This window comes from Scyliorhinus torazame, chromosome 24 (assembly GCF_047496885.1).
Source record: "Scyliorhinus torazame isolate Kashiwa2021f chromosome 24, sScyTor2.1, whole genome shotgun sequence".
Taxonomy (NCBI): domain Eukaryota; kingdom Metazoa; phylum Chordata; class Chondrichthyes; order Carcharhiniformes; family Scyliorhinidae; genus Scyliorhinus; species Scyliorhinus torazame.
This window is the reverse complement of record NC_092730.1, coordinates 35,208,773-35,221,706: the sequence shown is the minus strand read 5'-3', so window position 1 is coordinate 35,221,706 and position 12,934 is coordinate 35,208,773. Positions and strand designations below refer to the sequence as shown.

The 12,934-nt window shown below is 45.0% G+C and overlaps 2 non-coding genes across 2 annotated transcripts; one reads left to right on the top strand and one right to left on the bottom strand.

Annotated features, from left to right (window-relative positions):
• Positions 1 to 8,625: 8,625 nt before the first annotated feature.
• trnak-cuu (transfer RNA lysine (anticodon CUU)) lies at positions 8,626 to 8,698 on the bottom strand. The gene has a single exon. It is a non-coding gene; the product is annotated as a tRNA-Lys (tRNA).
• A 390-nt stretch (positions 8,699 to 9,088) lies between these two features.
• Positions 9,089 to 9,170, top strand: trnal-uaa (transfer RNA leucine (anticodon UAA)). The gene has a single exon. It is a non-coding gene; the product is annotated as a tRNA-Leu (tRNA).
• The last annotated feature ends 3,764 nt before the right edge of the window (positions 9,171 to 12,934 follow it).

Here is a 12,934-nt window from a genome sequence, read left to right as displayed (position 1 = left end):
GTTTTTATATCTAGATTTCATGATGAACCTTTAAAACCAACATTCCAACCAAGCCTCAGGTACCAGTAACTCCTCAATGGTCGTTAATTTCCCGGCTGTCTATCATTTGGTCAGTCTGAAGAAGTCACGTCCTGGAAATGTCATACATTGATCCAGTTCTAAAGTAAATTATGTCGCTCTAGTCCCTGATGACCATAGGCTGCTTTCCCCGTTGACGGTGAGATCTGACTGGTGGTGATTTAACCTGAGGATCATATGACCATAAGACATAGGAGCGGAAGTAAGGCCATTCGGCCCATCGAGTCCACTCCACCAATCAATCATGGCTGATTGCAACACCATTTACCCGCTCTCTCTCCATAGCCCTTAATTCCTCGAGAAATCAAGAATTTATCAACTTCTGTCTTAAAGACATTCAACGTCCCGGCCTCCACTGCCCTCTGTGGCAATGAATTCCACAGATCCACCACTCTCTGGCTGAAGAAATTTCTCCTCATCTCTGTTCTAAAGTGACTCCCTTTTATTGTAACGCTGTGCCCCCGGGTCCTAGTCTCCCCTGCTAATGGAAACAACTCCCCTACGTCCACCCTATCTCAGCCATTCATTATCACCATACCCCAGGCGAGGGGCAAGGTTGTGAAGGCTGGGTTTACATGATTCCGTTCTATATTTACCGTGTGATCAGAATCTAATTAACCTGGTGTTGTCTCTGTTAATATTGTCTCATGGTAAGGCAAACATCACCGATTGGATAGACGAGTGATCGTTCTTCAGTCTTGTCATGGACGGACCCGCGGAATATTGAGGCACTTTCTGAAAAATTTGCCTTTCTACCAGGAATAGTCTCATCCCAACACAATAATTTATCATTAATCTGCTCCAAGTATACTTTCATGACTCGCTGAAAGAATATACTCTATTTCCTGGAGATACCGGTAACTCAATGATCAGACTATGTCCATCGTGAAGTGTGTGTTCCGATGATCGGCGGATTCCTCTGTGAAGCCGGGAACGTTTGTTTTTGCTGTCAAATGATGGTTGATTCCAGTCTTTCAGCGGGGGCCTTTCACACTGTGTGGAAACATCTTGGAAATAATATTGAAGTGTTTCCCATCAGTCCATTCATAAAAGTCCCTGAATATGCTGGGAATTCGTTTTACTGACAAAATCTGCATTTCTATCATTGACCACCGGGCTGAAATGAAATGAAATGAAAATCGCTTATTGTCACAAGGAGGCTTCAAATGAAGTTACTGTGGAAAGCCCCTAGTCGCCACAGTCCGGCGCCTGTTCGGTGAGGCTGGTACGGGAATTGAACCATGCTGTTGGCCTGCCTTGGTCTGCTTTCCAAGCCAGTGATTTAGCCCTGTGCTAAACCAACCCGTGAAGACAAAGTGGCGCATATTTTCCATCAATTCATGGATGCAACACGAATTAAGACTTTTTGACGCATGCATTTGTGGGTTGAGGTGGCCGAGTGGTTAAGGCGTTGGACTGCTAATTCTCTGTCTGTTCGAATCCCATCCTCGTCGATTTTTCATCCGCTAGTTGCTCGTAAGTGGGACTCATTTTTCCAAGATGGGTCTGCAGTAACTTATGTGACAATCCAGTCCAAGTTGTCAGGCCAGATTGCAGCGAGTTGTGTTGGAAAAGCGAGAATTCAAAATTCAGTCTTGTTCTGATTGAGATGAATTGATCGGATAGTGAGAGAGGAACCACTTTGATTTGATTTATTGTCCCATGAAAATTATTTTTCTGCTACCAAGGGAACATACACATTACATAGATAGTAGACAGAAAAAGAATAATCGACAGAGTGCATTGCCAAATGGTACATGGACAAACAGTGATTGGTTACAGTGCCGAACAAGGGGCCAAACAAAGCAAACCCATGAGCAAGAGCAGCATAGGGCGTCGTGAATCGTGTTCTTACAGGGAACAGATCAGTCCGAGGGAGAGTTGTTGAGGAGTCTAGTAGCTGTGGGAAAGAAGCTGTTCCTATGTCTGGATGTGCGGGTCTTCAGACTTCTGTACATTCTGCCTGATGGAATAATCTGTAAAAAGGCAAAACCTGGGTGGGAGGGTCTCTGATAATGTTGTCTGCTGTCCTGCGGCAGCGGGAGTTGTAGACAGAATCACTGTGCGGGTGGCAAGCTTGTGTGATACGTTGGGCTGATGTCACCACACTGCAGTTTCTTGCGACCTTGGGCCGAGCAGTTGCGATCCCAAGCTGTGATGCAGCCCGATAGGATGCTCTCTGTGGTACATCTGTAGACGTTTGTGAGAGTCGATACAGACATGACGAATTTCCTCTCCTTCCGTAGGAGGTAGAGACGATGTTGGGTTTCTAGACTGTTGCATCAACATGAGTGGACCAGGACAGACTGTTGGTAAGGGTGACACCCGGAAATGTAATGCTATCCACCATCTCCACTTCGCAGCCATTGATGCAGATGGGTGTGTGTGTTGTGCAACGCTTCCTGGCGTCGATGATCAGTTCCTTGATCTTTCCGACATTTAGAGACAGGCTGTTTTAGGTACACTATGCAACCAAGTGATTTATCTACTTTCTGTGTCTGATTCGTCATTGTTTGCGATACGACCTACCACAGTGCTATCATCCACAAACGTATAGATTGAGTTGGAGCTAAATCCTGCCACACAAGATATGCCTCCATATTCAGCGGGTCCGGCCATGACAAGACTGAAGAACGATCACTCGTCTATCCAGTCAGTGAGGTTTGCCTCACTGTGAGACAAGATTGTCTAAGAGAACACCAGATAAATTAGATTCAGATCACACGGTTATACTAGAACTGAATCATGAAAATCCCGCTTTCTCACAATTCCCGTTCCAGCCTCCCCGAACAGACGCCGGAATGTGGTGACTCGGGCTTTTCACAGTAACTTCATTGAAGCCAACTTGTGACAATAACAGATTATTATTATTATTATTGCTCGTCGCCTGAGGTATGGTGATCCTCAGGTTAAATCACCACCAGTCAGATCTCACCCTCAAAGGGGAAAGCAGCCTCTGGTCATCAGTGACTAGAGCGACTTAATTTACTTTAGAACTGGATCAATGTGTGACATTTCCAGGATGTGACTTCCTCAGACTGACCAAATGATTGACAGCCGGGAAATTAACGACCATTCAGAAGTTACTGGTACCTGGGGCTTGGTTGGAATGTTGGTTTTAAAGTTTCATCATGAAATCTAGAGATAAAAACCCGGGAAAGTGGACATGAGGGTTATCATGAAATCATTAAAATGTAAAAGGAGGCCATTCTGCCCATCGACTCGGCACCGATTCTCTGAAAGAGCCTCTGTGTCCCCACCACATCCCTGTAACACCACCCAACTTTCTGAACACCAAGGAGCAACTTAGCATGGACACTCCACCTAACCCGCACACATTTGGACTGTGCGAGGAAATCGCAGCACCCGGAGGAAACCCACACAGACACGGAGAGAAAGTGCAAACTCCACACAGTCAGTGACCAAAGGCTGGAATTAAGCCCGGATCGCTGGCGCTGTGAGGTAACCACTGTGACAACGTGCCACATTATGAGGTCATAACACGTCATATATCAGATCAAGCATGATCTCATTGCAATGCGGAGCATATTCGATGGGCTGAATGGCTTACTTATGCTTCTATATCTTATACCCTGACATTGTGCAATATTCTGCTATTTGTCTCTAAAACCTTGTTAAAACAATGTTTAGCGAGTTGGTCACACCGCAGGTGAAAGGTACTGAAGGAGATAGAAAATGGGAGACCAAAAGACAGAGCAAGAGTAGGAAAGCAGTGCAGGTGTCCCCTGCGGTCATCTCCCTGCAAAACAGATACACCGCTTTGGATACCGTTCAGGGACATGGCTCACCAGGGGAAGGCAACAGCAGCCAGGTTCATGGCACCGTGGCTGACTCAGCTGCGCAGCCGGGCAGGAAGAAGATTGGCAGGGCTATAGTGATAGGTGACTCAATCGTAAGGGGAATAGACAGGCGGTTCTGCGGACACAATCGAGACTCCAGGATGGTATGTTGCCTCCCTGGTGCAAGGGCAAAGGATGTCTCGGAGTGCCTGCAGGACATTCTGGGGGGGGGGGGGTGAACAGCCAGCTGTCGTGGTGCACATAGGCACTGATGATATAGGTTAAAAAAACGGGGTGAGGTCCTACAAGCTGAATTCAGGGAGTTAGGAGTTAAACTTAAAAGTAGGACCTCAAAGGTAGTAATCTCAGGATTGCTACCAGTGCCACGAGCTAGTCAGAGTAGGAATGTGAGGATAGATAGGATGAATGTGTGGCTCGAGAGATGGTGCAAGAGGGAGGGATTCAAATTCCTGGGGCATTGGAACCGGTTCTGGGGGTGGTGGGACCAGTACAAACCGGACGGTCTGCACCTGGGCAGGGCTGGAATTGATGTCCTAGGGAGAGTGTTCGCTAGAGCTGTTGGGGAGAGTTTAAACTAATGTGGCAGGGGGATGGGAACCGACGCAGGAATTTGGAAGGTAGTAAAACAGGGACAGAAACAAAAGGCAGTAAGGGGGAAAGTGTAAGGCAGAGAAGCCATAGTCAAAAATCAAAAAGGGCGACAGTACAAGGTACAGTGACTGAGGGGAGCTCCGTGAATAGGACCAGGAATACTAAAAGGAATAAAACGGGAAGTAAAAACATTAATGGTAAGCGACGCGGCAGGTTGTTACATGACTTTATGGGTTCAACCACAAGGAAAATTAGGAGAAAGGTTAAGAGGAAATATAACTTAGGAGAGGTTACTGATCGAGGTGGTAAGATTCAGAACAGAGGTAAAAAAGCCAACATAAGTGTACTTTACCTGAATGCTCGTAATAATCGGAATAAGGTAAATGAGATGGTGGTGCAAATCATCGTGAATGACTATGATTTAGTGGCCATTACTGAAACATGGTTAAAGGATGGTGTCGACTGGGAGTTAAATATCCGAGTAAATTAAACTATACGGAAGGGCAGAGTGGTTGGTAAGTGAGGTGGTGTAGCTCTGTTATTTAAGGATGACATCTGGGCAATAGTAAAGGATGACATCGGTGCTATGGAGGATAAGGTTGAATCCATTTGGATGGAAATCAGGAATAGTAAGGCAAAAAAGTAACTGATAGGAGTCATCTATAGGCCAACAAATAGTAACATTATGGTGGGGCAGGCAATAAACAAAGAAATAACTGATGCATGTGGAAATTGTACAGCAGTTAACATGGGGGATTTTAATCTACATGTCGATTGGTTTAACCAGGTCGGTCAAGGCAGCCTTGACGAGGAGTTCATAGAATGTATCCACGACAGTTTCCTAGAACAGTATGTAATGGAACCTACGAGTGAACAAGCGGTCGTAGATCTGGTCCAGTGTAATGAGACAGGATTGATTCAGGATCTCATAGTTAGGGATCCTCTCGGAAGGAGCGATCACAATATGGTGGAATTTAAAATACAGATGGAGACTGAGAAAGTAAAATCAAACACGCGTGTTTTGTGCTGATAGAAAGGAGTTTACAGTGGGATGAGAGAAGAACTAGCTAAGGTAGACTGGGAGCAAAGACTTTATGGTGAAACAGTTGAGGAACAGTGGACAACCCTACAAGCGATTTTTCACAGTGCTCAGCAAAGGTATATACCAACAAAAAGGAAGGACGGTAGAAAGAGGGAAAATCGACCGTGGATATCTAAGGAAATAAGGGAGAGTATCAAATTGAAGGAAAAAGCATACAAAGTAGCAAAGATTAGTGGGAGACTAGAGGACTGGGAAATCTTTAGCGGGCAACAGAAAGCTACTAAAAAAGCTATAAAGAAGAGTAAAATAGATTATGAGAGTAAACGTGCTCAGAATATAAAAACAGAGAGTAAAATTTTCTACAAATATATTTTAAAATAAATAGTGACTAAGGTAAACATTGGTCCTTTAGAGGATGAGAAGGGAGATTTAATAATGTGAGATGAGGAAATGGCTGAGTAACTGAACAGGTTTTTTGGGTCGGTCTTCACAGTGGAAGACACAAATAACATGCCAGTGACTGATGTAAATGAGGCTATGACAGGTGAGGACCTTGAGAGGATTGTTATCAATAAGGTAGTAGTGATGGGCAAGCTAATGGGGCTAAAGGTAGACAAGTCTCCTGGCCCTGATGGAATGCATCCCAGAGTGCTAAAAGAGATGGCTAGGGAAATTGCAAATGCACTAGTGATAATTTACCAAAATTCACTAGACTCTGGGGTGGTCCCGGCGGATTGGAAATTAGCAAACGTGACACCACTGTTTAGAAAAGGAGGGAGGCAGAAAGCGGGTAATTATAGGCCAGTGAGCTTAACTTCGGTAGTAGGGAAGATGCTGGAATCTATCGTCAAGGAAGAAATAGCGAGGCATCTGGATGAAAATTGTCCCATTGGGCAGACGCAGCATGGGTTCATAAAGGGCAGGTCGTGCCTAACTAATTTAGTGGAATTTTTTGAGGACATTACCAGTGCGGTAGATAACGGGGAGCCAATGGATGTGGTATATCTGGGTTTCCAGAAAGCCTTTGACAAGGTGCCACACAAATGGTTGCTGCATAAGATAAACATGCATGGCATTAAGGGGAAAGTATTAGCATGGATAGAGGATTGGTTAGTTAATAGAAAGCAAAGAGTGGGGATTAATGGATGTTTCTCTGGTTGGCAATCAGTAACTAGTGGTGTCCCTCAGGGATAAGTGTTGGGCCCACAATTGTTCACAATTTACAGAGGTGATTTGGAGTTGGGGACCAAGGGCAATGTGTCCAAGTGTACAGACGACACTAAGATGAGTGGAAAAGCAAAAGGTGCAGAGGATACTGTAAGTCTGCAGAGCGATTTGGATAGGCTAAGTGAATGGGCTAGGGTCTGGCAGATGGAATACAATGTTGACAAATGTGAGGTTATCCATTTTGGTAGGAATAACAGCAAAAGGCATTATTATTTAAATGATAAAATATTAAAACATGCTGCTGTGCAGAGTGAACTGGGTGTGCTAGTGCATGAGTCACAAAAAGTTGGTTTACAGGTGCAACAGGTGATTAAGAAGGCAAATGGAATTTTGTCCTTCATTGCTAGAGGGATGGAGTTTAAGACTAGGGAGGTTATGCTGCAATTGTATAAGGTGTTAGTGAGGCCACACATGGAGTAGTGTGTTCAGTTTTGGTCTCCTTACTTGAGAAAGGACATACTGGCACTGGAGGGTGTGCAGAGGAGATTCACTAGGTTAATCCCAGAGCTGAAGGGGTTGGATTACGAGGAGAGGTTGAGTAGACTGGGGCTGTACTCGTTGGAATTTAGAAGGATGAGGGAGGATCTTATTGAAACATATAAAGATTATGAAGGGAATAGATAGGATAGATGCGGGCAGGTTGTTTCCACTGGCAGGCGAAAGCAGAACTAAGGGGCATAGCCTCAAAATAAGGGGAAGTAGATTTAGGACTGAGTTTAGGAGGAACTTCTTCACCCAAAGGGTTGTGTATCTATGGAATTCTTTGCCCAGTGAAGCAGCAGAGGCCCCTTCATTAAATGTTTTTAAGATAAAGATAGATAGTTTTTTGAAGAATAAAGGGATTAAGGGTTATGGTGTTAGGGCCGGAAAGTGGAGCTGAGTCCACAAAAGATCAGCCATGATCTCATTGAATGGTGGAGCAGGCTGGAGGGGCCAGATGGCCTACTCCTGCTCCTAGTTCTTATGTTCTTATCTGGACCACAGACTCCGAGTGCCGACTGCGTCTGGTTATGTGGCGGAGAGAAGGTGATTGTGGAATCCATGTCGTACCCATCAAACTCTGCTACTCACCTGACTGAGATTTGTTCTGGATCTGGAAATCACAGGTAGTGTTCGCGAGTGGAGGGAACACTCTGCAACTCAGTCTGTGGAACAGTTTGTGAGAGCAGGGTTCCTTCAATATGAGTCAATATCTAGTACTGTATGTGAGGGTGGGATTCAGTTTCTATCAAACATTGGTACTGAATGTAAGTGTGGAAATCTTTCTGTATCTATCAATCACAATGTCTGTTTGGGAAAAGTGAGATTAATACGTAACATCAGCACGGCTGTGACAGACAGAGAAAGACACACAGTAAAGCAGGAAGAGACTATCAGGACACACACACAATGACACACAGAAAAGGTGCCGAGCAAACCAGCAAGCTACTGAGATGGAAAAACTGGTTATTTACGAAAATGTGTTTCCTGCTGCACACATATAGGCCCTGTTTGCAAATGTATATCCTGCTGTGTAACCGTGCTCTCTGCTGTGTAACCGTGCTCCCTGCTGTGTCACTGAGCTCTCTGCTGTGTAACCGTGCTCCCTGCTGTGTAACTGTTCTCTCTGTCATGGAACCGTGACTCTGCCTGTGACAGATCTTCACTGTGGTTGTGTCAAATCATTCCCTGTTGTGGAAATATGTCCTCTCTGAAGCAGAACCTTTCTGCGCCATTACTGAGACGAAATTTCAATTCCAGATTTATTAAGTATTGCCACCAAGGGTTAGTTCAGACCTCTGGATTCCCAGTCCAGCGACATAACCTTGAGTTCCTGTTGTCAAAACAGTTCGTTCAGCATCAATATTTTCAGATAATAATATAGACCGCCCAACGTGGGGCTCGAACCCACGACCCTGGGATTAAGAGTCCCATGCTCTACCGACTGAGCTAGCCGGGCTGATGCTGTATTAATTATTAAACTTCTTCCTGTCGAGAGTCGCTGCGGTGCTCATTCGGAGGGTTAGTCTTGATTCGTTGGGCCGAATGGCCTCCTTCTGAGCTGGATATTCTACGATTCTATGATCCAAGGATGTTGATGCGGTGGAGTCCTTCTGCCATACTGCCCACTCCTGACACCATGTAGAAATGCTGGTCTCTCAATGACTGGCGACCAAGGATTTGGAATAAAAATAACTGACTTAATAGTTGTGCAGCTGCTCCTGGCTTGTGCTCTGACCGCGATCCGGGGAGAACTGCCGGAATCCTGACACGTGATCATGTTAGTTGCGTCATCAGATCATCATGTATTCTATCGACCAAATTACTAATGAATGACACATTGGACGCACCTGCGATGGCCGAGTGGTTAAGGCGTTGGGCTTAAACTCCAGTGTGGTTTTCCCGCGCAGGTTCGAGCCCTGCTCGCAGCGACTTTGATTCGGAATGTTTGTTCAACTCCTCCCACAAGCCGCTGACTCTGGAATGAATCGGAATTCCGATTGGCTGTAAATAAACGGTTGGAACGTTCTTCGAGTTCAGTCCGATATGTAACATTTTTTTGGGAAACTGAACAAAATATAAAGATGGAAACGTGATTTGCTTTCATTCAGCTGAATGTATTTCTGGGTAAAAAGATCGTGGTAGAAATGGAACATATTTTATCTCTCTATCTGTTTCTTTGTTTCTTTCTCTCTCCCTCACTCACTGTTTTTGTGCTTCTCCGGGGACTGATTGGATACAGTGAAACTCAGCCCCATCTCACCCCAACTCTTTTGGACGAATACGTCCTGGTGATGGACGGTCCTGAATCAGTGGAAGAATCGACAAACTATTCCATTCTTGGCTCTGTGAGAAGTTCCATTCCTGGTTGTGAGGTGGCTCTGAGATAAAGGGATCGAGAGAGAACGAGGTGACTGCAGTCTGACTCTTACTCTGGAAACCAGTTAGTGCGCCCTTGTACAAAGTGGATGTGTCTGAGAACAGGAGGAAAGCAGATCATGGGCCTGTGATTGATTTTATTGAGCCGGACCTTGAAAAGTGAAGCAAACTTTTAACCAGTCAGCGCCTGTCTGAGAGCTCGGAAGGAATTACGGCTGACATTGAGACAGTTCAGAGTGAATTTTTACAGCAAATCGAATCTTCAAGAGGTGTTGGTATATTGATTTCAGAGAGAATGTCATAATACCTTAGAAGATCAGTTGCGCTTGTTTTTGTTTTGTTCGGTAATTTGGGGAATCTATTTGGAGCGGGTGCAGTTGGTCAATATCTGTGCCTCTTGCTTGTCCAGCTGCCCGTGCAACAGCAGCTCCATTCCTATCCAGATGTGTGGACAGAAACGGCAAACCCACATTATTGTATCCCCGCGGAGGTTCTAAACCCGCTCGCAGCGGCTCTGCTCCGGAATATTTACTCAGCTCCATAAACAAACCACTGACCACACAAAAGACCGGGGCTCCCATTGCCACTCATTGATGGTTTTCACCCAATTTGGCTGTTTAAGGAATGAAAGCAAAAATTTATCGCGTCTGGTAATCAGCATTTTTAAATAAACTACACTAAACGTATAAAACAATACTTTATAAATGATACTTAACCAATATTAATACATATTAATAATGTTTCCTGCAACGATTGGAAGGAAAAGCCCATCCCATCAGATCAGGGTATGTTGGGAATGGACCGGAGTGAAACATTCCCAGACCATGTCCAACATGTTTCTCCTCAGCATGAAAACTCCCCGCGGAAAGACTGAAACAGACACTCATTTGATCACATCATGATTAACATCACTCACACCTTAACCATGAGACCACTGGTGAAGTCATGATGGCTTCGAATTTCTCCTAAAATGCCAACTGAACCCACTGACTGGCAGAATTACATAAACACGATATTGCCGACGCGCAACCACAGGCCGACTTGTCGAGTGGTGAAATCTGACATCACTGCTTCTGATCATCACCAGAACAGAGAGATAAATGTCACATTGTTCATTCACATTTCTGATTTATAATTGTGGGGAAACTGATGGGCTTTGGGACGCAATTAAAAGTTATTTTAACTGAGATCAAATCAGCGGCTGGCTCGTTGGTCTGGGGAGACCTGAGCCACACACAGCAGCAGAGACTGCAGATAGAGAATGACTCGAATATTCACATGTCACACCAGAGAACACATCGGAGAACACTTCAGCAGTCAAGGGCATTCAGCCTCTGATCTCCGGGTAAGCGTGACAACAGAATCGCCGAGCAGAAACTTGTAGCCAAGTTCCGCACACATGAGTACGGCCTCAACCGGGACCTTGGATTCATGTCGCATTACATTCGCCCCGCACCATCTGGCCTGGGATTGCGGAATCCTACCAACTGTCCCGGCTTGAGACAATTCCCACCTCTTTAACCTGGGGTTACCCCTATCTCTGGATCTGTAAAGATTTAATTACCTGCAAATGCTCGCATTCAAAACATTTTCTTTCATCTTTGACTTTGTAAATATATATGTTTCCGGAACATACCTCTTCATACACCTGAGGAAGGAGCAGTGCTCCGAAAGCTAGTGTTTGAAACACACCTGTTGGACTTTAACCTGGTGTTGTCAGACTTCTTACTGTGCACATCAGAGACTGAGAGGTAAAGATTCATTCACCACCCAAATGCCTATATGCCCCCCCTCCCAACGGACACACAAGCGCGATGCCACTGAAAGTATTGTCATGATTCTGATATGCAGACGTTTTAACGGAAACTGGCAAACAACAGAATGATTTTATACACTCAATAACAATATCAGAGATTGATCATTACAGATTTAGTTCCACCTTCACACAGAATTTCAGAGAATGAAAGATACTGAATGAATGACAGACTCTCATACAGTCCCAGAGACTCTCTCAAAGCGATTTAACTGAATCCCAAAGACAGATTGTTACAGTAGATGTGCAACAATCCTAGGAATTACCGGAATATTATAAATATGGAATGAATCTGACTCTGTCATACAGTGTCAGAGACTGAAATATACATGAATTATATTTCAAAATTGATCGCATTTAGCAGGGTGGTAGTGTCAAATAACCCGATGGAGCGAATCCTCAATGTGAAGATGGGGCCTTGTCTCCACAAGGACTGTGCAATGGTCACTCTGAACATATAGAGTATGGGACACGGAGTTCCACAGACTGAATCCTACTTTCCACACAACACCACTGACTGGATTGGATTGGATTTGTTTATTGTCACGTGTACCGAGGTACAGTGAAAAGTATTTTTCTGCGAGCAGCTCAACAGATCATTAAGTCCATGAGAAGAAAAGGGAATAAAAGAAAATACATAATAGGGCAACACAACATATACAATGTAACTACAAAAGCACTGGCATCGGATGAAGCATACAGGGTGTAGTGTTAATGAGGTCAGTCCATAAGAGGGTCATTTAGGAGTCTGGTGACAGTGGGGAAGGAGCTGTTTTTGAGTCTATTCATGCGTGTTCTCAGACTTCTGTATCTCCTGCCCGATGGAAGAAGTTGGAAGAGTGAGAAAGCTGGTCGGAGGGATCTTTGATTATGCTGCCTGCTTTCCCCAGGCAGCAGGAGGTGTAGATGGAGTCAATGGATAGGAGGCATGTTCGTGTGATGGACTGGGCGGTGCTCACGACTCTCTGAAGTTTCTTGCGGTCCTGGGTCGAGCAGCTGCCATACCAGGTTGCGATGCAGCCAGCTAGGATGCTTTCTTTGGTGCATCTGTAAAAGTTGGTAAGGGTTAATGTGGACATGCCGAATTTCCTTAGTTTCCTGAGCAAGTATAGACGCTGTCGAGCGTTCTTGGTAGTAGCATCGAAGTTGGTGGACCAGGACAGATTTTTGGAGATGTGCACCCCTAGGAATTTGAAACTGCTAACCATCTCCACCTCGGCCCTGTTGATGCTGACAGGGGTGTGTACAGTACTTTCCTTCCTGAAGTCAATGACCAGCTCTTTAGTTTTGCTGGCATTGAGGGAGAAATTGTTGACACACCACTCCACTCAGTTCTCTATCTCCCGCCTGCATTCTGACTCGTCGTTATTCGAGGTCCGGCCCACTATGGTTGTATCGTCAGCAAACTTGTAGATGGAGTTGGAACCAAGTTTTGCCACACAGTCGTGTGTGTACAGGGTGTAGAGTAGGGGCCTAAGTATGCAGCTTTGCGGAGGCCCGGTG